This window comes from Vanacampus margaritifer, chromosome 19, assembly GCF_051991255.1.
Source record: "Vanacampus margaritifer isolate UIUO_Vmar chromosome 19, RoL_Vmar_1.0, whole genome shotgun sequence".
Lineage (NCBI taxonomy): Eukaryota > Metazoa > Chordata > Actinopteri > Syngnathiformes > Syngnathidae > Vanacampus > Vanacampus margaritifer.
This window is the reverse complement of record NC_135450.1, coordinates 11256799-11281129: the sequence shown is the minus strand read 5'-3', so window position 1 is coordinate 11281129 and position 24331 is coordinate 11256799. Positions and strand designations below refer to the sequence as shown.

At 40.6% G+C, this 24331-nt stretch overlaps 1 protein-coding gene and 1 long non-coding RNA gene across 5 annotated transcripts in view; one reads left to right on the top strand and one right to left on the bottom strand.

Annotated features, from left to right (window-relative positions):
- LOC144039634 (dynein regulatory complex protein 1-like) overlaps window positions 1-18444 on the top strand; it is a 281634-nt gene extending 263190 nt beyond the window's left edge. For all 3 annotated transcript variants that reach the window (XM_077553193.1, XM_077553192.1, XM_077553191.1), the window contains one exon: window positions 18331-18444. The gene's annotated coding sequence lies outside the window, so the exon portion shown is untranslated. The remainder of the gene's footprint in view (window positions 1-18330) is intronic.
- The window catches only part of LOC144039636 (uncharacterized), a 78279-nt gene that overhangs the window by 32406 nt on the left and 21542 nt on the right, over window positions 1-24331 (bottom strand). Inside the window, exon 4 of one of the 2 annotated variants that reach the window (XR_013289503.1) lies at window positions 15727-15874. The exons of the other annotated variant lie outside the window; for it this stretch is intronic. This is a non-coding gene — a long non-coding RNA (uncharacterized LOC144039636). Of the gene's footprint in view, window positions 1-15726; window positions 15875-24331 lie in introns of those variants that run through there. 2 annotated transcript variants of the gene reach the window in all.

The following is a 24331-nucleotide window of genomic DNA, read 5'->3' as shown; positions in this document are numbered from 1 at the left end:
ACTATATTAGGCTCAGCTGTGTCAGAGGCTTTCCCAGACATCCAGCCCACGCAAGCACGCGCATCCTCAAACGAGGGGGGGGGGGGGGGGGGGTAAAGGTGGCAGCGGGCTTTCGGACGGGGCCAAGGAGGACGGAGGACAGCGCACGCACACACACACGCCTGCACAACAAGGCAGGAAACTCTCGAGAGCGTTTGCTCACCTCCTCTTTCGGGCTCCCAGCTGCCATGTTGGACAGAAACACACTCAACAAAAGCGTTTCAGATTTAAAAGGAAAGCACTAAAATAGGAATGTTTCGCGTACGAGAGGGATTTGGAGGGCTCATCCTTCCTATCGTGTTTCCTCTTATGTACAGGAAAGCTTCAGTTGTAGGACTTATCCATATCTATGGTGCATCTGGAAAATGTTTACAATGCCTCACTTTTTCCACATCAAGATGTTGGCGCCCTATTCTTTTTTTCCCCTCAGTTTTCTCATGTGAGAAAAACGCAAACGCTAATTAACATATACATATACATACATACATGCTGAAAGTAATGACGATTAGTTTGATAATCAATAAATCTTGTCTTTGTTGATTAATCAGATTCAAAAGAATGTTTTCATTTCCATCCCTTTGATGAAAAACAAGACATTATTTCAAATTGACAGCGCATAAAATAGACACGGTAATAAATTTCATTATGATTCCGTTGGGTTTGGCCCTTAACTTGTCAGATGACAGGAAAACATGTTGATTATTGTTTTCCAAAATAAAAGCAGATGTCTGCAAATGCCTTGTTTTGGAAAATAACACAGATAGTCTGTTTTCATTGAGGGCTAAAGAAATCGGAGGGAATTTTTTTGTTTAGAGGTTGGAAATCCAAGGATTCGGACCATTGGACTCTAAACAATTAATTGATTATCACAATAATTGAGGATTAATTTGACAAAGTTTTTTTTGTTGTTTTTTTAACAGAGCAAGGAATTTTCAACATAGCCTTTCTGGACATGCTAGTTTTATTTAAAAGACACAAATTATTCATATTTGTGCACCACAACAAAAATAATCAAGAAAAAACAAAAACGACCTGGGACATTATTAGCCCCCTTTTAAGAAATGACCGTTTCTTAAGTCATTGCACAAACCCCTTTTGTGTAGTGATGTGATTTAACTTCACAAGTGATTTGCTTTTAAAGGTGATCAGGTGAATCAGTGGATTTCACTCAGGTTTAAGTTTTTTTTAAAATGGCTTAAAAGCCTCAGTATGGATCATTGAGCTGTCTGTTAAAAAATCACCATGCCAAAAATCCCCATCCCCATTTGGAACCTTTTAGCGAAGAGGGGCTGTAATCAATGACAAATGCTCAAATAAAAAAAAAAAAATGGTGGTTGAGGAAGAAAAAGGGAGGGCCTAGGTGTGAATGCAGCTGTTAGGGTCATTTTAAGCTGTAATGGGATTTTTAAAAATAAAAGAAATTATTAGCGCCACAAATCAACTCCGTAACAATACAATCATTTTTAGCAAGAGTCATTGACCTTTTTCCTAAACGGGAATGTGGCAGGAATGAGAATGTACGACTGTTTTTGCAACAAAGTTGTTCGCTCTGAGAGCCAAGCATCACATTACATATGTGTCCTTTGCGTCAAAATGCAAAAAAAGAGGTATGAACCATGAATTAAAAAAAAAAAAAAAGCAAAAATCGTTTACACAAAATGTCAGATTATTGCAAGAATCATAATGAAATGGGAAAAAAATGAGAATGGTCATATTTGTCCAATAGTCAGAATGGTAGTGTAATTTTTGTAAACAAGTATGAGTATCGCAAGAATAATAGTCATACAGTATGCTTAAAAGAATGAAGACAGAATTTTACACACACAAAAAAAACATTCACGAGGATAGTCATAAAACAAAAGCAAAATTCACAATTATGATGCCACAGTCGCTGGCGCACTTCTGAAATGTATTTTGGATGCCGGGAGAACAGTAAAAATCACATGCGCTGGAGCTGCTGTTGACCACAGCTCACGCCCAGACACTCACTTGCTGACATAAAATGCCGCCTCGCTTTTCAGTGGTGTGACAAATGCAGGTCACCACACAAACTTTTTCCATGTTTTTTTTTTTGGGGGGGGGGGGGCAGAACTAATTGAATTTTTGGGCATATCCCGCCGCTCTCATGCTAGCTCAACTATACACTGGCGCACCTCGTACCCAACAAACACTCTGGGATTGTTTTGAGCTGTCTGGTGGAGGAAGGAAAGTGGTGTGAGAAAGTGGCTGTTTTTTCGAGGCGGACAGGAATTGCCCTCACGGTGCACGGTTCCTCTCCTCGCAGCGGGAACAATGCCGTGGCGTCACACCCCAGTGCTGACCCTCACCGTTTCACATGGAAAAATGTTCCCAGAATTCCGCTCCCAGGCTTTGGTGGGGAGGGAGCAATATACGTAAAGAGAGAGAGAAAAAGTGAAGGTAAGAGGTGCCTCTAGGCTCATTTGTTGCCGTGGCAACGCACCGTCATGGTGGTTCGTTAGGTGGCGGAGGGGGCGTGGCCAGCAGTCAGCTAAAATCTGGGCTAAAGAGTAAGAGTAATACCTGTATAATGCCTAGCAACAAACTTTTTAGTAGAACACATAAAATTAAGGAAAATTACATTTCATAAGTAACCAACTAAATATTAAAAAAAAAAATCCACTTGCTTAATGCTAGCATATACAATCGTAAGCAAATAACGGAAATTAACATGTCGGTCACAGTGATTTCATCGTAAATTTGTAATAATGTGCCATTAGTGGAACGTTTTTTTAGAGAAAAGACAGAATTTTGCAAGATTGAAATCATCATCATTATAAGGAACACAAAATTAACAGTAAATTTGTAAAAATAAGAGTCATAATATTGATATTAAAGTTGCAATTTTTCCAGATGAGACCAAATTTGGTCAACATAAATAAATAAACAAATTTACAAAAATAAAGGGTCCAAAAGTACTGTAGAAAAGTTATAATATTGCGTGAATAGTAATAATTGAACAACAAATATAAAATTATGACAATAAAGTCTTATTTATATAGTTATAATAAAAGTTGAAGTGGCAATTTTTCAACATCAGATCTAATCTTTATCCATTGACAAAATTGCAGGCGTAAATTTGCAAAAATAACGCATCAAAGGCAAAATCTTTAAATGGTTCTATGTTGCTTTGACAACCAGGGACGGAGTTAAGGCATGTGACGAAGGAAGTTGTTCAGTGTTGTCAACCCATCGACAAACCCCAATAAAGCGAGTGCCCATAAAGATTTGACAGTATTTTCACTGGTGGAGGCAGCACTTCATCACCCACCCAGTGAATTGCACTTGTACAATTAGTCTAACGGTGAGTCGTATTACATTAACAAACAAAAATACCCACATCGACAGTTTAGCTAAACATTCAGGTATGTGCCAGTAGCACTGTTAGCTAATGCTAATCTGTGGTAACCTTGCAGCCCTGCTTACCTCTTGTCTTTGCTGGAATGCACACAAGCCCGATAATATCAAATTAGACACAGGCCATGGATTAAAAATGACGGCTCTAGAGCCTAGTTGCCAAATCAAGACTGAAATTCTGAACGACGATTTAGAAAAAGGCAAATGAGAAATTTAACAGCGACCAACCATTTGCAGATTGTGTCATAAGTCATATTTAAAGTAATAATGAAACACAGTCTTCTCAACTACGTATTCTCCAACAACTGTGCAATTGTTTTGGGAAAAAAAAGAAGCACCGCAAAACATTCCAAACATCCGATACTCTCTGAATGCATTAAATCAGTCACCAGTCTCCAGCCGCATCCAACTGCAGGAGTGCATTAGGTCATAATTCCCTTTGCAACAAACCCAAGCTATTATACTGTTTTAATAGCCTCCTCCCGCGGTAACGTTATACCCCCTCAATAACCCTTTTATACGTCTTTGTGAACTTTTGCATAAAAACTTAGTAGCAATCTTGGGGAAGGAGGACAACGTGAACTGAGTGCTTTCCAACATGGAATTGTGGGCAAGAATACACAATTTGTACGTCGCCAGCTGTAGCACTGTTACCACTTTACTCATCCTATTTTAGGAAATTTTACATGAATGTATGACTTTTATAGATTCTAAACAGAAAACTGAACCATCTAAAAAAAATAATATTCGCCAGCTGGCTTTTTTAAAACAGGCTCTTGTGCGCTGCATACTGCGTACTGTAAAAAATGTGGAATTCATCATTTTAAATGTCGGCAGCAAAAGGCGGTCAAATGTCTATAAAGTGTGTAAACTGTGCTCAGAGCGCGAGATTACGGTTTATATGTTCTACTCGCGTGTTGTTGGATTTTTGTAGATGCTCATTAAGTTTTCGGACAGGACATGCTGATTGTTAAAGTTTTTTTTTTAACACTATATATGAATACATTTAGGTATTTAGGTCTTATTTTAGGTTATTGTATGTGTCACCTGAGTGCCCAATATTTGCTTTTTTGTAGCTACTCGCGCTGCAGATGCCTGACATTTATAAATAAAAAATATTGTGAAAAAAAATATATATATATACTGTATATGGTATAAGTCACAAGGTTGCAAGAACAGACTTTCGCAAAAAAATTTAATGATAGTGGCAATTTTACAAGAAAAAAAATTGCACTAAAAGACTTGTGCTATCGTGAGCCATTATTTTACGAGAAGTCAGAAAATTGCAAGAACGCCGTCATAACCAAATAATCACAAAAATGTAATATGATGAGAATATAGTTTTGAAATTGAATATTTGCAAAAATTAAATTTTACGTGAAAAGTCACCTCAAAAGTGGCATAGCTGACTTTGACTTGGCGCATTTAACAAAACGATCGTCAACAACGAGTAGATGTTTTGACGCTCGCGTTAAATATAGCTCACCTTGGTTCCCGCAACATAAACAACCTTGTGATCTCAGCGATGATCCCGGGGCCAGGATGAGGCTAATACACAGGAAGAGTCTCAGCGGCAAGCTGCATCCCATAATAATCAGGACGAGAAATATGCCGACAAACAATCTGGAATGGCGCGAGGTGACAGATAACGCCGACCAAGCACAAACTTCAACCCAGAAACCACACAAACAAAGTGTTGTTTACCAGAGAGACACGCAAACAACACGACCGTTGTGTATATCGAGTTGTAAACGCACAATGTGTGACCAACTCAAGACCACCTCAAATCACATCAAACGCGTCGGCAAACAGCTGGGATTGATGTTGGGATTCCCTGTAAACGCACACAAGCGCGCCGGCAATTCTGCTGTTGTCCTGCTCCCCCCCCCCGTCGGATGACAGCAACTTGAGAGAAAGCATCTGCAGACCATCTCACCTCCTCGTCACCTCGAATGTGACGCAATCCAGCTCTGATGTTGACGAACGGCTTTTACTTAGTGGAGGGCCGTGCATTTCAACTTCAACTTCAAAATCAACTTCATCCAACACTATCATGTCTCAATTATAGACAGGGGTGCACATAAGCAGTGCGCGGGTGCGCATGCCTAATGAAAATATTCCATTAATTTCTCTCCAGAATGACATGTTCCAAAATAAGTCCTCAGCTGAACTCTACCTTGTTTCAATCAGCACCAAAGCGTTCTTCTCGTCACGTGCGCAGCGCCTTCACCCCCTCCCAACTTTTTCTTTTTTTTCCTGGAGAGCTCAGTATTGTTCATTCGGTAATTTTACCGATTTGACATCTCATCATCATTGCTCTCTTTTTTTTTTTTTTTTTTTTTTGTGGGTGATTATGTGTATGTGCATGTGTGCGTGCGTGTGAATTTATTAGTTCACCTAAAACCTATTAAAAAAATCCCATACCGTTCACCTAAAGCGAACACTTGCAGCCAGAGTCGTGAGGCCGTCAGGAGACCCGAGGAAGGACCAAAGGAAAGAAAGGAAAGTGAAATCCAGCACCGACCAGACACCACCCTACCAGGCCACCAACCAGAGTACTTCACCAACCCCAGGGGTGCGCATGCCTAATAAAAATATTCTATAAATTTCTCTCCAGAATGACATGTTCCAAAATAAGTCCTCAGCTGAACTCTACCTTGTTTCAATCAGCACCAAATCGTTCTCTCTTCGTCACATGCGCGGCTCTTACATTCCCTCCCAACTCGGACTACTGACCCCCATCGCAGGTAGCCAGGCAGGGTGGGATTGAAACTTGAAAGGCAACCTCGGCGACTGTACTTCACACCTATTACACACACATGCACACACATACTGTCACGAACACATAGACAAACACGGCAGCCTGGACGTTGGAGATAAGAAGCTGTGACAGAGAAGGATTGGGGGGGGGGGGGGTGAAGTATGTGAGAGCATGTTTGTGTGTGTTTTATTTTTTTTCCTGAGAGGGAAGCAGTGAGGGAGGAGGGGCGCTCTACAGGACGTCCTGAAAATGGTGAGATTTTGAATCTAGCTGAATGACTAGACAGGAACAAGACAATTGATAAAAAAAAAAAAAATGTGAGCAACTCAATAATGGTGCGTGTAATTCGTTCCCCCGCTACGCTGCAGTTCGTCATTTGTGGCCCATCGTTTATTGTGTGTCTTCAAATACAAAATGTGTGGCAATGGTAAAATCGAATTTCAAAACAAGATTGCATATGGTCGCCCCCCCATATCGCTGGTTTTCACTTTGGCGGGTCGCTCTGGAACGCCCACGATCAACTGGAGCTTATTGCATTTGTATTCTGTCTTTTTTATTACGGAACATAAATGAACGCAGGGCAGCCGAGCCGCCGGCAAATTGCGGCAACTCGTTAGAATTTGGCCTACATTTCACCAACATGTTCAACACGGTTTTAACAATAGCTTCGGACAAGTTTACCAAATACGTTCGAACGACTTTAATATGATGTTCGCGCAATCTTATCAATACATTCGAGCGACTTCATGAGTATGTTCGAAGGACTATCAAAGTGTTCGAACGACTTTGCGGTACGTTCGAAAGACTTTACCAGTGCAAGGGAAAGCAATTCAAAAAGAGGGAGGCAAAAAATGTATTCATGTGTCATGTCACAGGTGTGAAACATTACAAAATCGGTTATAAAATCGATATCTCTTTGATGAATACCATTGCTGATTTTTCATCATGAAGCCTTTTAATTTCATTTGCTCAAGACATAGTTGTCAAGTCATTTTAATTTGCTACATCCTGTATCATCAAACGTTCATTTTTATTTTATTGAGCACATTATTCTTGGTTTATATGAGAATCAGCTATTATTATCTGCATGACAAAATAAGCTTTTACAAACGGACCCGTTTCACCTTGTCCACAAAGTCTTACCGACATTGATTTTCCTCCTTGGTGGATTACGTGTGTGATTGCGGTGTGTGCAAAAAATAAGTCACAGCCTCACCATGAGACCAATAATAAATGGTGAAGAGGAGGGCGGAGGGGCTTATGGGGGGGGGGGGGGTTGTCCCTGGGAAACAACAGTGCAACTAAAAGGGAAGCGCAGAAGGAAAACAATGACTCCTCCCTGTTTGACAAACATGGTGGATGTGCATGCATGAACGCTAGGCCCCCTACGGAGGGGACACTTTCCCCCCCTTCTAGTGATTTATTTTATATATACATATATATGGCATATATGGCATGTAATATCTGCCAGACGACCGACGGCAGGGCGGAGGATGGGAGTTGGCCGGGTGCCCCGCAGAGCAGGTGCAGCCAATACTTGCTGATGGCAGATCAACGTAAAGCACAGATTGGGATTTCGGATCTCTGCGTGGGGTGTGGGTGACCCTGTCCATGCGGGATTAGAGGATTGTCGAGGTGATGTTGAGGGTGCGAAAGGGGGGTAGGGGGGGAGGTGGGGTAACATGCATGAGTCTGCTCCATGCCACTGCTCCAGTGCGGCATCGTGGAAAATGCTTCTCAGTGGTTTCCTGTGCATTGCCATTATCAGGCCTTGTTGATAGACCAGCTCCCCCCCCCCCCCCCCCACACATAACTTCCTGCCTCTCTTCCTCAACCTTTTCCACCCCACTTCCCCTCCCACACTCAGCTCAATCCCATGAATCACCGCTGCCTTGGAAAGCGAGCGAAAGGCTGGCCGGCGGCCTGATTTTTAGCGCAGGGCGAGCTCATGCCGGGCAAATTCGAGAGACATCCCGTACGGCGTCCAAGCACACTATGTGACAAATGTTGAGTCACTTTTGCATGAGGTCATTTCTATTCAAGACAGCAGCAGCCAGGATGAAGTTTGTCATGTTCACGAAAAACTGGAAGATGATTGTGGGTCACTTCTCACGTTAGACCAGACGCATAGAAATGTTTTAGCCGGTCGGGAACGGATATGAATCTCTTTAAGGCGTGAGCTTCATCATAAATAAGATGTGCAATCAAATTCTGACATTTTAATGGAAAAAATATCTGCCTCAAATAAAAACCGAAATATCAAAATTGATAGAAACATGGTCTACGTATATAGAATTTTTTAACCTAATTCTGGTTACTTAATTCTGTCTGTTAGCGAGAGCCACTACATCGTGATAACTTACATTGATGTTTCTGCATTTGGCAATTTATTATTATATTATATTATTAGTATGGGATTTTTTTTAATGGGCTTTAGGTGAACTGATGAATACACACAGCTCGCACGCACGCACGCACGCACGCACACACACACATACTCACCCAAATACAAAAAAAAATATATATATATATATATGTGTGTATATGTGTATATATATATATATATATATATATATATATATATATATATATATATATATATATATATATATATATATATATATATAATTGTGAGTATGGTTGTTCGTCTCTGTGTGCCCTGTGATTGGCTGGCAACCAGTTCAGGGTGTACCCCGCCTACTGCCCGAAGCCAGCTGGGATAGGCTCCAGCACCCCCGCGACCCTAGTGAGGAAAAGCGGTCAAGAAAATGGATGGATGGATGGATATATATATATATATATATATATATATATATATATATATATATATATATTAAAAAAAAAAAAACACATTTATTAAAAATTTTTAATTTATTTGTTTTTTTAAAAAAAAAGGAGAGCAATGATGATGTCAAATCGAATGAACAATACTGAGCTCTCCTGAAAAAAAATAAAAATAAAAATTCTGACATTGTGAAGATTTGTTATTTGAGTTTTATTATAATCAAATGTTGGTGCTATGCCCCAAAATAAAATGTTTGCCAAATTACCATCCATCACCCATCTGTCCAGTAAAATCGTCAGAAAGAAACCTTGCATGTCCAAATATGGTCAAATTCATATTGTTTTGTAAATCGACACTATAGTCTGTGCCCACATCGTCTGCTATTTTTATGCATTATTAACTATTCAAGTGTTGAAAAGTAGCTTGAGCAGTCTCTTAATTCCCTTCTTAAATTCTGAGAAGCGCTGTAAAGGTTCCCTCGCTCTGCGGAAGCCGTGCAGCATTCCATCACCTCAAGACTGAACACCTGGATGTGAAAATAGTCAGGTTCGATACATTTGAAAAAGTTTCTTCTACCAAAATAAATCCTCGCTAACACATTATGCTAAATTTTTTCTCGTTAAAATTACTGTGCTTCCGATCTCAGATTACGGAGAATATACATCATATTCAGAAGCACACCCTATAACGCACCCCAAATTTGCTCTGTATCGTGGACCGGACAGGCAGTTTTATTAACCTGTTTGTTCACTTTCCTTTCTTTCCTTTGGTCCTTCCTCGGGTCTCCTGACGGCCTCACGACTCTGGCTGGAAGTGTTCGGTTTAGGTGAACGGTATGGGATTTTTTAATAGGTTTTAGGTGAACTAATGAATACACACTCGCACACACACACCCACATACAAAAAAAATAAAATAAAAAAAGAGAGAGCAATGATGATGACATGTCAAATCGGTAAAATTACCGAATGAACAATACTGAGCTCTCCAGGAAAAAATAAATAAAAAACTGTTCGTTCGCCAAATCCTCATTACCTTTGGTCGAGTAAGGAGAGGGCTATTGAAGATGGCTACAGGTCATTAAACAAATGACACAAGAGGGAGCTCTAAACGCTCAAAATGTATACAAAATAAAGAACGGGGGAGGGGGTCGGATCAGATCTTTGATTGCGAAAACCAATATGCTGTTTACAAAGCGGTTGAAAAACGTGACTAATCTCACGCAGCATTCCTCCAAAAATTCCCTCCCCCACTAAATCTTTCTCCAAGATTCCGCCTTCCAGGGAAGCCCGGGCCACTGTCCCATCGACAGGACGTGACACGGAGCATGTGCGGGGGTCCTGATAGAGAGTCGCCGGGCCAGTGAGAACGAGAAAAGAAAACAGAGAGCGAGGGGAAGGAAAGGGAAACACTTAGGTGTGCTTGATATCCTATCAGCAGCCAATAGCCGGGGGCAGGCGGGGAAGCGATGAGAATAGGCCTTCGTTATTCACGGCTACATTTTTGGATTGTGGATGAGAGTGGACATCAAATGGTGGATGGATAAAAGCTACAGAGAGACAGGCGGGTGGAAATGGGGGGGGGGGGGGGTGACGCAATACGAGTTCCTTTTTGTTCTTGAAAATACACCTCAGATGTTTGACGTGGGACAAAGAGTAGAGTAGGGAAGAGGGGTGTGTGTGGGTGTGGGGGGGGGGGGGTGGCCGGGGTTGGGGGAGACAAAACAAACAGCAATTAAGGTAGTTTGTGATTGTGTCTGAAAAAGGCTTCATCGTCCGTCCTCTAGGAAACATCTGCCATATTGATGTACAAGGCCCGGAAAAGACAAATTCCTCCTATCCCTGAAAAAACCTCCGTCCTGGCGGGTCGCGTATTTGTCCGGGACGCAGTCGCACACAAAACGCGCACAAGCGGCCCGCGTTGTTTGCAGCACTCTGAAATATATCCCTTATAAACATTGATAGTCTAAACATAGATAAAACGAACCCCTATCGTTCAGACTCGTCAGCTCGGAATTCCAGACAGATCGGGAGCGAGGATAAAAAGATCTCTTAAGTCTCTCGCAAAGAGACATTTTTCATCATCCACAGCAAACGTGACACTAATCGCACGGATACGAGCTAACGTTCTCTCGGCCGTCTGTCCAAATAGCCCCGATAGGTCCGTGAGAAAAAGCAGATGACGGGCGTAGTGTGGTGGCTCGGAGAGTTTACTGATACACTGAGGAGATACAAGACAAGTGCTACTAATTCATCGCGCATTGATCATAAAAGTCGGTGAAACACGCTCTCGCTTAAGGGCCTTCGGGCGAGACTGGCCCGGGCTTTAATGGGGAAAAACTGGGCAACATCTGGCTTGATTTATACCGCATGGTTCAAGTGACACAATTCAGATTTTGGGGGATATCTAGCATATAAGTATAGTATGAGTATCGTTTCAGGGTTACATAATACTAAAAGGTAATTAAACTAAACCACCACAAGAAGCTAGTCTAATCTTGTATCCAAAATGGTGTCACTTTTCACCATGTCAAGTAAATCCAGACTTTAAGATACTAAAGATGATGGCATGCGATTGGAAGCGGTGGTCTGTTTGAATACTTCAAATAAGTGCTCACTCGAGGAAGAGTCAATATGGATGACTGCTTGAGGAGGCGTGTTGTGCCGTAAACAGAGCAGCAGGCTCACAAAGTGCGCTGGTGTTTTTACATCAACACTGAGCAGTCACCCACACGCCCCAAAGGACACACACACACACACAATTGTCTCTTTGGCCAAATAAGTCAACAACCGGAGCGTTGATCATCAAACATTCAAACGTGGCTTTAAATTGTCCATCTTTACATTCCGACATGGAACGTTATCTCGCTACCACGCCATTTTTATTTTTTTTTACCTTAACTGCCCTCTGACGAATTGAAGAACAAATCACTAGAAACTCAACATGCTCGGCCCACGTGTTCACACGTGAACATGTGGGCCAACATGTTTGAGGTATTTGCAGGAAAGATGTATTTAATAGCAGTCATCTGTGACGACGGAAGAAGGAACGACTGCAGATGAGGACCAGAAACCCTGCCGCTTTTTGCGGCCAAAACGGCGAGCGGCCAGATACGTCCAAAGTGTTTAAGTTAAAACGCGCGGTAATCAAGGGCCAAGGTCCTAGCATGAATGAATGGAAACATTTCTGTTTTGGATTAAACGCCAAATACAAACATTTTTTTTGTTTGGTTTCAATCTGGACTCTTTCGGCCAAATGTATATGTTCACGTTACACTTCTTCCAACGCCCGGGTTTGAAGTTTACAACTAAACAAAAGCATTTGACTGATGTTGTATCAACACTGCGCTGAGACTCAAAGCAATAGCGGCATTTGTGTGTTTGGGACATTTCATATTGTGACACGTCGTAATAATACAGCTGAGTCAAACACTTTCAATATTGACGCCACACCCAAAATGAGAAACACGTTCTGGAGCCTGTTTTTAATAGGAATTCAGTAGGATTTTGTACAAAAAAGCCATCTATTATTCTTCCATTTTCTATCGCACTTGTCTTCATTCGGGTAGCCTGTCCCAGCTGACTGTGGGCTAAAGGTGTGACACACCCTGGACTAGTTACCTGCCAATGGCAATTGACATAGAGACCAACCAGCATTCACGCTCATATTTTCACCTATTTTTATATAAAATTTTGGACTTTAACCTTCAGTGAACCAAAGATGTTTATTGAATGCGGGAGTAAGCTGGAGTAAGTGGAGGACATGAAAAATTCCACACAGGGGATCTGGAGCTGAGATTCAAGCCCAGAACCTACGACTGACATGCTAACCTACTAGTTCACCCTTCTGCCTTACATTAAAAAAAATAAAAAATCTCCAAATTAGTGGAAAATGTGTAGCTACCGAACCATCTACACCAAGCAGCAAGCCAAACTAACTTTGTAAATGATGCTTGAGGTGCTTTAAAAACAACAATGGCATTTGAGGCTCTTTAAATGTAGATAGATGGAACAGATGTTGCGTTAGCATCGTGCTAGTTTTTAAATGAGTCTGTTGTACTGACAAAAGCATGTTTGCTAGCCGTGTATTTATTTACAGTTGATGTGACTAAAGTGTGAGACAAATAAGTCCCGTAAGGTAACTCCGGGCAGTACAGGGTATAAAAATGTGTAAATTAGCATAGCTTAGCACAAAGCTAGCTTTTCAGGATCTCTTATAAGGGACGGCAAATTGCCTTCTGGGTTCTGTTATTTAACATTGCTGACATCAAACATTTGTTGGTGACTGAACGTTATGAAGCTTTTCCACACATTTTGGCAAGCTTTAACGCTAAAACTTGCAGGTTGTGCAAGTTTGTCAATTTATACAGTTTGGATCAATTTGTCTGCCCCATGCTGAGTGGAGAATTAATTCAACACACACGTGTAGCCAACATACACACACACACCTCCCATCGCCAGCTGGATGGGGGGGAAAGCAGCACTTGGGGAACAGTTGACACTATGATCTCCTTAATGGTTACATCCTCCACGCCCGACACCAGAGACGTCCCAACACACGAGCTTTCTTTGCTCGGAAAAGGGGGAAAGACACAAATTGCGACATTCCCACTCACACACAAACACACACGCACTAATCACATACGCTATCTTGTTTAGCAGCCCCGCGCCTCCGCCGCCTCCCCCAAACCCCCTCCCCCTCCTCCTCCTCCACCTCCACGCAATCAGAGGCTCAGAATAGGAAGCAGGGAGAGGAAGCGGCCGTGCATTCACAGGCTGGGAACAAGGAGAAGGAAAAACAGCCGGAACCTGGAATTTACGGAGGAAAAAACAGCAGCCATCCCAAAATACCTCAGGACCATCTCGGCAGATAAACACACAAATATCACCACTAGCATCCCTTTTGTTGTTGTTACGCCATTGACAACGTGGAGTGGGCCAGGCACCCCTAAGCAAGATTCCAGTCCACTTAAACGCTTTGTTTGGAATTGTGCGTTATTATCTTGTGTCACACCATTGCTAGCAGTTTTCTCATAGGTTGTATTTTAATATGTTAATGGATAGAAAATCCACATATCCTTGAAAAGACAAGTCAACCCAAAACATTTATTTCCAATAATATGTCGCATGTGCCCCCACTAGTCTAAACACGACATTCTGCTTAATATTGCAAAATTCACCAATTTTTATTCATCTCAGCAGGCGGCCATTTTGCCCCTTGCTGTCATCTGAAAATGACATCACCGTTACTCAGGGCTCAGGTAACGACCAATTACGGCTCACCTGTTTGTTTGTTTTTTAAGTATGAGGTTAGATCAGAAACATATATGAAGCCAGCACAGCTGGTGGTCAAGGTTCAGGTTCGCTAACCCTTGAGGTCATTTCCTCTGACCCTTTCTTCCGAATTGATCTAATTTGGCCACCATTGGCCTTCTATTAGGATGACCTAATGCACCCTGTCCATTTGAGAGATTGAGCCCACATAACATTTGATACCATGATTTGTTAAGCAGAACAAAATAAATGTGGGCCAATGTATGAAACAAAAGTGGATCATTTCCAGTTGACTAAATGACAACGTATCGATGACACCTGTGTGACGTCAGGCGTCAATGCTACTAAACTCACAACAAACAGACAACAGTGTTATAACGCTGCCGATAATGTCGTTCTTTTACAGCGAAACCAAAGCAGCCGTAGCTAATGAAATCATCGCATGTGATCGCCAAGTCATTGCATTGACTGTTGCGTGACATGTGACCACTATTTTGCCTTCAGGGGATGCTGCGTTCTTGGCTCCAGGCAGGCGGCGAGAACGTTGTTTCTCCAGCAACACTTATGTGAGCTCCAGTCGCTAAACGACGTGCTAGCCGTGAACCTACGCTGTATCTCAAAATAAAAAATAATTTCCTTGATCTCGTGCATATTTCACGTGTCCTTTTATGACGGACACATTGTGTGCTGATGAATTAAATTTTTTTAATTAATTATTTTTTTTGTATAGGCTGCCATATATGACTTACAATTGGGAAACTTGGAGATGGCAAAGTTTGATGAGAAAAAAAAACAGCTGCTGGCCGTGTTTAGCTAAAATAAATTTAACTGTTTGTGGCTTTCAGAACAAATATATTTATTTATTTGTTTATTTAACATATTGCTGAATATGTTTGAGCAGCAATAGTATAGCTTCAAAACATATGCATCAAGTAATATTAATAATCAATCACAATTACAAAAATATAGAAAAAATATTTTATAAACATTAAAATATCTTTTAGGGACTTTTTAGTGATTTTCTTTTAGTGATGCCAAATGACTGCCACTCATCAAGCAACGTTCTATTTACTAAACTTTTGTATTTTTATGTATTTTCATATTTTGGGTATTATTTCATTTATATTCTTTTTTGTTGTTTATATTTTTATTCATTTTAATATTTTTACTTTATTTTTGAAGCTATTCCCATTTTATGTATTTTAATTATTTTATCAATTATATAACTGCTTTAAATTTATTTAACCAATGAAAATGTCATTTCTTTATTTAATAATTTTTTTTCAGGGATTTTATTCATGTATATGTTATGAATATTCAACCAATAAAAGTAACTTTTGTTTATTATTTGACTTATTTCAATATTTTCTTATTCATCTGTATTTGTATCTTTAAATTATTTATTTACCTTTTAAGAATGTATTTAAAACCAGAAAAATGCCATTTGTATATCTTTCGGGAAGAAGAAAAAAAGCCAAAGCAGCGATTTCCTCCCACAGCGGCGCATGGTGACTTTTCACCCTGCCGTTTGTGTTTATTGCTTCAAGTGCTGGACGTTTTCCCCTGACACGACGTCTCATGCAAACAAGCATGTCGGCTTCAATCACAAACTCTTTGCTGAAGACAAATCTCACCAGGGTAGCCTGTCAAGACATTGGGTTCACAGTGTAAAGTTTGTGGTCATGACGCATGGCATCCCACTTGTGCATGTGTGCGTGTGCGCACATATGCGCGCGTGCCTGCCGGCCCTGCCGAGAGCGTTAGTGCAGAGCGAAGAACCTCACTCGAGCACATCCTGTTTGACTTGACCTCAGAGGATATTCTCCTTTCCCAAGCAAACAAACCGCCAGGCTTTTTGGATCGTACCAACGTCGGAGGGGAAGGGAGGGGACGGCGAGCGGACAGGCGAGCCCGAGGACCGCTCTGTCAGCCAACCCACGTGCCACGGGGCACAATGTGCTACGGTTCAAAGTGCATGAACATAGGTGTGAAACTGTCGGGGACATGCGTTTTCCTCAAAGGTTGGTCCGGCCCAATCATGATGGACAGAATCGAGGAATTGCATTAGAAAGTGCAGCGGGTTCAAGGGAAGTTAGCGACTGAGCAAACTACCCTCTGCTTGTGCCAGTGGGATTTGATGTTCAGCCCATTTGTAGGTCAAATTGGACCTGATTAAAAACAGCATTTTCTTAACCAACCTAGCCACGCGTTTAGCGTCTGATGCTATTGTGCGTACTTTTGTTTGGCTTTGGCGTATTATGCAGAAAAAGACGTCGCCGCCTCGTGTGATTAATCCACTATTAGGCTAAGTCGCCGTGGCCCTCGCCCCTCCGGCGTCCCCGCGGTGTTTTATACTCGGCTAATGGCGCCGCTGCTGGGAGACGGTCGGGATTAACGCCACCGACTGACACTAATCTTATTGTGCCGGAGAGGATTTGGGACCTCTACTTCACTCTCGCTTGCAAAACACACACACACACACACACACACACACAGACGTTTACGCTAAGAGTACAGGATTTGCATGTTGCAGCCGCGTGTGGGCCTTAGTGGGCAAAAATGCTAACACAAAAGAAACTACCATAATACTATACTGCCAAGTTAAAATAAGTTTTCACTGTCAGGCTCCCCCCAGCAGTTGTTATTTATTTTAAAGCAACTATGGTAAATACAACAGGAAAAAGTCTAACATGCTAAAGAAAGGCATATAATGTTAGCTTCTTTATGTGCTAATTATAAAAGAACTATTCTCTGTAATAAAATAACACTTGATGAGCAGTATTATAATGTGCATTTCAGAACAGCAAATGTTTTCATTGACAAACGCTAACACAACACAAGAGGTGTCTTTAATGTGGGCCTCAGTGGGCTGTTAGCTAAATGCTAACACAGGACACAAGAAACCCTAATACAGGACTAGCGAAATGCTAACAGAAGTCATTTGTGTTATAACATCACATCTTCGAATGAATTGACAATTTCAGTGTGTAATGAAGCTGGAACAATATGGTTACCACTGGTTACCACACAAATAGATAATTGGGGGGCGGGTATTTAGTCACTGTGACCAAAAAAAAAAAAAAAACGCAAGCCTCAGTCACATTCAAATAATCCCCTTTTTGCGTTAAGGTCAAAATATTAGATAATGTTGCATTAAAGTAAAAAAAATACCCCCTTTTCATTTACTGCATCAAAGTACCACCCAATTAATACTTAATATTGCGACAACCCATGTCCTTTTATGACATAAAATGTGCATCAAATCTCATTTTAGACAGGTGAGGACGTCACCGCCACCTTGGCAGAGTGCTGAATGAGCACCTTCATGTCACCTGTGTGCCCGACCGACGACCCGGTCAGTGGCATTATGTGTTTGGAGTAAACACCGCAAAAGTGCAAGAGGAGAAAGCAAAGTTCCAAAACAGAACATGAGGGGATAACATTACCGCAAAAACCTTTGAGAAAAATGTATATACCAGAAAAAGACATAATATCCAAGCTGGATTGAAACTACTACTTCATGAAAGGCAGCTGTATTCAGTTTTATTTGTATTATTGTATATAAATGTACGGTATTTTGGTATTTTCATCATATCATTTTTTTTTTTATCATATAAATAAAAAATAGTTTTTTTTTATATACACAGAAAACCATTTCTGAATACTTATATTATTTTTATATAACATATTTTGAAATACACAGTATAAATACTGATCATATTAATTAACATTTTAAATTTAAATACCACCATTTATAAATGCAGAAAATAAAACACAATTATAAAATACTTAATGATCACACTCATTATATAACTATAGCATAATTTCCTCAACTTTCCCAGTGTTTGTTGTTTTGAAATGTGCTGTAAAAATCTAATCAAAAATGAGTGAATATTTGCAAAAAACACAATGACACTCACCTGTCTAATCATGAAATATCTTACCTTCGTAGTGTATTCAAATGGGTTGAAAAAAATTTTTTAATCATTGAATTCTGTTTTTATTTACGTTTTACAAAACGTCCCAAATTCACTGGAATTGGGGTTTGAACATCCATCCATCCATCCATCCATTTTCTTGGCCGCTTTTTCCTCACTAGGGTCGCGGGGGTGCTGGAGCCTATCCCAGCTGGCTTCGGGCAGTAGGCGGGGTACACCCTGAACTGGTTGCCAGCCAATCGCAGGGCACACAGAGACGAACAACCACACTCACATTCACACCTAGGGACAATTTGGAGTGTTCAATTAACCTGCCATGCATGTTTTTGGAATGTGGGAGGAAACCGGAGTACCCGGTGAAAACCCACGCAAGCACGGGGAGAACATGCAAACTCCACCCAGGAAGGCCGAAGCCCGGACTCGATCTCACGTCCTCTGCACTGGGAGGCGGACGTGCTAACCAGTCAGCCACCGTGCTGCCCGGGTTTGAACATACAGCTTAAAAAATGTATTATTGTGGTTGTCATTTGCAATGGTGATCACAGCGGGCATATTCCGCTTTTTCCCTTTCGGCGCCATAAAAACGGACGTTCACAACACACTTGAGCGTTCAAAGACATCTGCAGGTCGTTTTGTTTCACCTCTGAGTCACGCAAAAGAGAATTGCACAGCGAATCCGAGCCGACTTCTGGCTTTTTCATGAAGCCAACTTCCTGTTCGGCGCTTGCTTGAGCCAAAGAGCGAGCTTGCGGCCCTCGAAGAGAAGCTCATAAATCCCCACCCCTCCTTTTGGTCCGAGCGCTGACGTCAACGCCAATCTGCAGCAGCATATTGACCTCGCTGCTTAAATCGCCATCATGACTGCTTTTACGACACGGAGGCCTGCTCCCAAACACGACAGAGGGGAGAGCAAACAAGTCGTCAATGAAGCAGGTGGCCAGTTAGCGAGCTTGGCCAGATCAGATAAATATGACGTATTGTACAGCCTAGCGTTGAATGTGACTGAGATTTTTTAGGGGCTACAGAAGTGCTCGTCTACTTGTTGAGACTCACTGATGCTACAGTTGTAACCTCATTTTTGAAATTTCCCCATTGAAATGAATTAAAATGCCATTAATCCATTCTAGCCACACAAAAAATGTAACACACACGCACGCGCTCAGGCACATACACATATTCACCCACATACAAAAAAATAAAAAATAAATTAAAAAAGGAGCGCAATGATGATGCCATGTCAAATCGGTAAAATTACCGAATGAACAATACTGAGCTCGCCAGAAAAAAAAGAAAAAAAAAATCTAATAAATCCCCTAAAGGTTTTTTCTCCCAGTCAAAATGGCAATATATTGTATATATAGCAGCATTAAAAAGCATAATATAAGATAATGTAAAGAAATAATCTGGTTTTAAGTTTAATGTACTGTATGTACAAAATGTGTAAAAAATAATAACTAGAGCTGCAAACAGCAATGAAGTGGCCTCCGCCCAAAGTCTTCATGGTGAATCCTCAAAAGGAAATCTTTTTTCAAGTAGTACCCCATAACCAGCGCAATGCATTTCTAATTGAAGAAAAAAATGATAAAACCCAGTGCGGTGTCATTATTGTCCGATTTATTAAATTTTGGAACTCTATTTGTATTTCATGGTCTCTTGAACTATTTGGAAATAAAAAGAGATAAATTAATTAATCATTTATTTATTTATAATTTTATTATGGATAAAGATTTGTGCACATACAGATTATTATCAACATAAAGCGTCATCTTTTGGGATCATAGTGAAGCTCTGTTCTCAAAAAGAAATAATAAACTCAATGTTAAATAAAGTTTCCAAGTGATCGGCAGGTGATTCTAGGCGGCATATGACTAGTTGGGTCAAACCATTCTGGTATGAGGGAGATGCTGTTTTTTTAGGATAGTGAAATTGAATAGCCTACTGAATATTAAATAATATATTTAAAATTTAAATATATTTTAAAATCTCACGGTACCCCCTGGAGTGCTTTCACGTACCCACAGAGGTACACATACCCCCCATTTGAGAACCACTGATAACTGCTTTCGATTGGGGGTCATTTGAGCAAATGGGGTAGGGAATAGGGAGTAGGGAGTTTGTCATTAAGTACAAAGTACAAGCAATGGAATTTGCCCAAAATTACCGCTTCAAATCAAAATGGCCTACTTCCTGTTCAAATTCACACGTGTCATTGAGACTTCCCGTTATAATAGACATGTACAATTCCAGACCAGTAACATCCAAAAATGTGGTCTTCATTGACTTCAACCACAAGGGGTGGAAAACCCTCCCATTGTCCGATTGCCTGCACCCCACTTAAGGGATCCGTGTATTCTATTACATTGTTCTTCCATATGTGAATGAGATGCTTCAGTGTCAAGGCTGTGCTGACATACAATACATTCCCGACATTCCGGCAACAATCATCTCACATGCCGATGGAGCTGCTTTACACTCCGTTGCCATGGTGGCAAAGTTTGCAAAATGACGACAATGCCAGTGAGGAAGAAGACCTCGCTGGTCCAATCAAAGCGAAAACCGCTGGAAAGTCCTTTTGTCAAGCGCCAAGGCCCAATCCCACACTGACCCGCAAACACGCTGCCACAGCCACACATCAAAGCTTTTACGCCAAGGCCTGTGCGTGAACCCTAAACCTGCGCCCCCCCCCTCCTCCTCGCCCCCCAGAAAGCAGAGACATCTTAATCTAGGCACGGTCCCCATCCCGCGTTGTCACAGAGCGGGTGAGAATAGCACGGCTGAGAGGCGCACGGCAGCAGCTGGTCCGTGCGAGGCTCCGGTTTCGCGTAACAATACGATGCGTTTAAGTGAGGCATGTTATAAATAAGAACGCAGAAAGCATCCGATGACAGCAGCTCGGCTTCCCCCTCGACCTGCTCTCTGCTTTATTTGTTGTCCGGCGATACGCTTCTGTTTTAGACATTGTCAAATGTTTACAAGAAATCATATACACAGCATGAGGAAGCAAATTATTCATGCAGACAAATATTATTTAATAAACATAATGCAGAATTTTTAGAACAATTAGATTAGAACGCCTCGTTGTGGGCCATGAGTGCGTGCAACGGAGAAGCAAGGAGGGCGGCTTTCATGTGTTTTTCAGTATGACATAGCAGCAGCATGTGGACGGGGGCTTCGGGCTGGCACGGCCATTTTAGAGAACCTCATTGTTCGCTGTGAGTGCTCGCACGTCATGGAGAGAAGATGATAGAGCAAAAAGATGCTGCTAAAATGCAGTTCACTTTTCGCGGTCTCGCTCCTTCGCTGACTCTTTTTAGTGCAAAGTTTTTTTAACTATAATGTACCTATTTTATAAAAATGTATAAAAGTTTGAACATTGAGAATGTTTCAACAATAGAGAAATGTGAGAAAATGTAAATTAATCGAAACATTTATAATAAATATAAAACATAACGCCAACTACTTCGCGGATTTCATTTATTGTGGGTATTTTTGGGAACCAACAGAAAACGAGGGAACACTTTCACAAGTCATACATGAAGTTATGTGTGTATTAGAAAAACACTATATGACATAATATCCATTTTTGCAGGACTAGTAGTGGTATTTGATTGACGTTTGACAGATGATTGTTTTAGCGCATTTAGCGGCCACAATGTCTGGGAGCGGAGAGAAACACTTGATTTTTCATTTTATTTATTACTTTATTTGATATATTTGGCCTTTTTTTGATTAAATAAATAATAATTATATATATATGAGAAGAAAATAAAAAATAGTATAATAAACACACTATTTTTAAATGCACACCACTGTCACCTACAGGACTGGAGAGGAACTGCGTCACCTGGCACATTGTGATTTTTCAATAGCTTTGGTTCAGCCTTGGCAGAGGTCTGCCCTCACCAGTTACATCTGCACGTTTAAAATTCGATCTCAATCTAATGTGGTGTGTACAACGTGCAGCGTTTGATAGCCATCGTACATGATGACAGTCAAATAAAGAGCAAAAGAGAACATATGGCTCACACATCACTCACTTTCTCTCAAAGCAAAGAGTGTTATCAGCTCGGCCAGAGCTACTAAAGCTGCTGAAAATGGTAACGGCCACACCTTTTACAGCCCTTTTACAACAGGTAGATGGGAGTGGCGGCTGTAAAAAATAAAATTAAAAAAAAAAGCAGATAAGGTGGCTGCTATTTGCCATCGGGGTCCATTACGGCCGACAAATCACAGCTTGGTTCAACTCGGTGACAACATGGCAACTCGCTGGGTGGCAATGATTAATTAGTTTCTAAAGTCAACACGCAAGAGAATTTGCAGCTGATGGCGTTTTGTGTATAAGTACATATATATTTAGAAAGAGGAGAGCCTGAGGTGCATGCATGCATAAGCCATTGTGCTGTGGAGACTCACTGGGGACACAACAGGTGTGTCAATAGCATGCAAGTTTGCCGCCGCTGCTGCTCGTATAAACACAATAAACGCTCTCCATTTTCACTCTGGGCGACGGGCGGCTACCTTGGAAAAACAACAGACGACACGCCACGACATCACGCATAGTTTAGGTTGCTTGTTCACCTACGACGACCTTGGAAAGACATAAAGACACATGTACGAGTCTTTGACACATAAGGATTTCACCAGATCAAGCACAGTTAATTTATTATAAAAACACATAAAATATTTGTTCTTTATTATTATTTATTCTTACCTAGAATTGTATTTTGATCTACAATTTAGGATATCTAGAATTTAGGACGTGTTTATCATGCAAGGCTCTCTACAATGGTCACAGCAGATGTCAGTTGTCGGACTACATAATATTTTCAACTTAAATCGAAGTGTGTGTATATATATATATATATATATATATATATATATATAAGTCACTCTCCTGTGGTTCCCTGGGGATCTAAAAAATAATAATTGGTATAAAAAAAAATGTGTCGAATTTTTTTTTACATATCTGTTTATTTTTTGGGGATGATTTGATCAAAATTAATAATTAAATATTCCAAAACAAATGTCAGAGTCAAAATGTTTAGGTTCCCAGAAAATGAGAGACAAAAAGGTAGATGGAAAAGTGTTCAAATTTACCATAAAATTGCCAAAAATGTCAGATAACTGAATAAAAAAGGCAGAAGAGAAAACATTCAAAAAGGTAACCGTGAAATGTCTAAAAACAAAATAAGAAAGATCGAAAATTACCATAAAATGTCATTGGAATGAATTTGCAAAAACTCTGAAAGTTTAAAAAAAGAAAGAAAAGAAAAACAAGTTAAATGTCCAAAAAAAGATCATATGTACAGAAAATTGCCCAAAAAGTCAGATTTTTTATTAAAGGGCAGAAAAAGTACCAAAATGTCCAAAAACAAAAGAAATTCCCAAAATTACCATCGAAAATCCACAAAATTACCAAAACTGTCAGAAGATAGCAAAAAAAGGAAGAAGAGAGGCAGAAAATTGCCATATTATGTCCATAAAATTGCCAAAAATATCAGGAAATTTGACAATAAGGCAGAAATGTCTAAAAATGTATGAAAAACGACGAAAATTACCCCAAAAATAAATAAATAAATAAAATGGAAGACAAAAGGTAGAGTAAATGAACCTCAAAATATTGAATGCTACATATTTTTATTTGTTATGGTGCAGCTCTATTTCGCTGTTGGGCCCTCAACACACCGTTTTGTCCATCCCAATGTTCAAATGCTTTGCGGGTCAGGACAGATTTTTTTCATGATTTATTTGGCCTAAATGTACATGTACAATAGTTAAAGGTTCTTTATACTAACACAAAAAAATGATATGACTCGTCACCAAAATCCCCGTCTCATGTCAACTTCAACCTCTGAAAACATCAAAACTGTATATACTGTCTAACTTCATGACAACCCAATGAATAATAATGCTAATATGACCATGTCTACCAAAACAGAAAAGGAGGGAGTAGTATACATTTCATGTTTGAAAATGACATCTACAACCCTGTGTGTGTGTGTCTGTGTGTTCATTTGCATACAGCTGAATAGTGATGTGCCCGAACACTGCGCACCCGCATGAGGGTGAGAGCAGGGACACGCGCCTCAACAATGGGGAGAGAAAAAAAGACAGGAGAGGAGGGGAGGCACGCTTCTACTAAACTGTGTCATGCGTGGACTC